This window comes from Muscardinus avellanarius, assembly GCF_963383645.1.
Source record: "Muscardinus avellanarius genome assembly, chromosome: 5".
Taxonomy (NCBI): domain Eukaryota; kingdom Metazoa; phylum Chordata; class Mammalia; order Rodentia; family Gliridae; genus Muscardinus; species Muscardinus avellanarius.
In genome coordinates this window covers 34280499-34282407 of record NC_137790.1, presented here as the reverse complement: position 1 = coordinate 34282407, position 1909 = coordinate 34280499, and the positions used below count along the sequence as shown (strand labels likewise).

General features: G+C 34.6%; 1 pseudogene across 1 annotated transcript; it reads right to left on the bottom strand.

The window, feature by feature from the left end:
• Nucleotides 1-484: 484 nt before the first annotated feature.
• On the bottom strand, nt 485-1037 carry LOC308262865 (chromobox protein homolog 3-like; annotated as a pseudogene). Its single transcript has one exon. The product of its transcript is annotated as a chromobox protein homolog 3-like (transcript).
• Between the last annotated feature and the right edge of the window lie 872 nt (nt 1038-1909).

The following is a 1909-nucleotide window of genomic DNA, read 5'->3' as shown; positions in this document are numbered from 1 at the left end:
CAATTTAACTTGAGGTGATATATTTCATAGTTTGCTCAAAAGAATGTCATCTTAGAAAAATGCACTTAAAAACTGTTGTTTTTGTTATGATGAATGCTTAAGAACAAAAACCATGTACATATATTATGTATACACATGCACACATACACACAAAAACTCAAAATGGTTTTTAGACATAATGTGTTTAAAACAAGCTCTGCTTGAGTATGACTATGGAAATTTTTCCCAATATTTAGAAAGGCAGAGGAAACATACCATGGTATCAAATGCTGTTTTCTGATAAAGATAGCAACTACAGAAAGCTTTTATTTGCTCAAAGTAACCATTGCTACTGATGCAAAACAAAAAACCAACAACTCCCCCAATGCTACTTCCAAAACCAACATATCATACTTGATTTTCATTAGAATGTAGTTATTTTCACACTAGTAAATCAAATAACCAAGACTCAGATTATATATATATATATAATCAATGCAAACAATTATTGAGCTTCATCTTCTGGACAAGAATGCCAAGTTAGTCTCTCTTCATAAAAAAACAATTACAATTTGAGGACACTTCATATTGGCCTCTTTTGCCAGCACCAAGTTGGCCTCATCAGAATTTTTCCATTTCATGAGGAACATCAACTCTCCACTGCTGTCCGTGGCAACACTTATCCATTCAGGGTCAAGACCTCGGGCAAAGCCGCGTGCTTTGCCAGCAGCATCTCTTTTCTTCTTTGATTTGCTATCATCAGATTCACTGTCAGACAAAGATTTCCTTTTTGTACCAATTTTTTTCTTTACCAACTTTTTGAGAATTAAGAAATGCTTTAATTAATTCTGGACAATCTAAATTTTCTTCAGGTTCCCAAGTATTGTCAGCATCTGTAAATCCCTTCCACTTCAGGAAACACTCCACTTTCCCATTCACCACACACCGGTCCAGTACATTTCCACCACAAATTCTTCAGGTTCTGCCTCTTCAACTTCTTTGCTCTTACCATTCTGTTTTTTTCCCATTTTTTGCAATGTGGTTTTATTTGAAGCCATTTTTTTATTGCAGACTTGAAGAGCTCACCACCGCGCTGCTCCAGTCTGTCCGCCACCTGAAAATTTTTTATAAATTAGCATAAAGTTGTATATGGTTTTATAGGATCATAATAGCAAATTTCTCAATTTTTTAAAATTTTTATCTTAAGCTTCTCATTTCTTTCCTAGAAAACATAGTTCTCAGACTTCTGTATTTTGTGTGTGTGGTATAGGAGATGGAACCCTGGGGCCTTCTGCCTCTGGGCTACACCCCCAGACCTATTTTGTTTTTTATTTTGAAACAGGGTCTCACTAAGTTGCTGAGAGCCTCACTAAGTAGCTGAGGCTGGATTTGAACCTGCGTGATCCTCCTGTCTCAGCCTCCCAAGTACTGGGATTACAACTGTGCGCCATCACACTTGGCAGACTTCTCTTTTTGTATTTCAATTTAATGTTTGTTTTTTTTTTCCCTTAAAGGAATTGCTCTAGTCAGGGTGTGGTGGCACATGCTTGTAATCCCAGAATTTGGGAAGCTGAGACAGGAGGATCACAGTTTGCAGACAGCCTCAGCTACTATTTAGTGAGGCCCTTTGCAACTCAGTGATACTGTTTCAAAATAAAGAATAAAAAATAGGGTTTAGCTTGGAGGTAGAATCCCCCTGGGTTTCATCCCCAGTACCACACAAAAAAGTATTACTCTGGAAAAATATATATATAATATATATATATATATATATATAATATATGTGTAAATATGTGTATAATATATGTATCTGTATAAATATATGTATAATATATACATATAATTATACATATGTATGTATATTTAAAATATATTATTCATATTTTGCCAGAGTAATATATATATATATATACTTTTTCTGATTTTTATT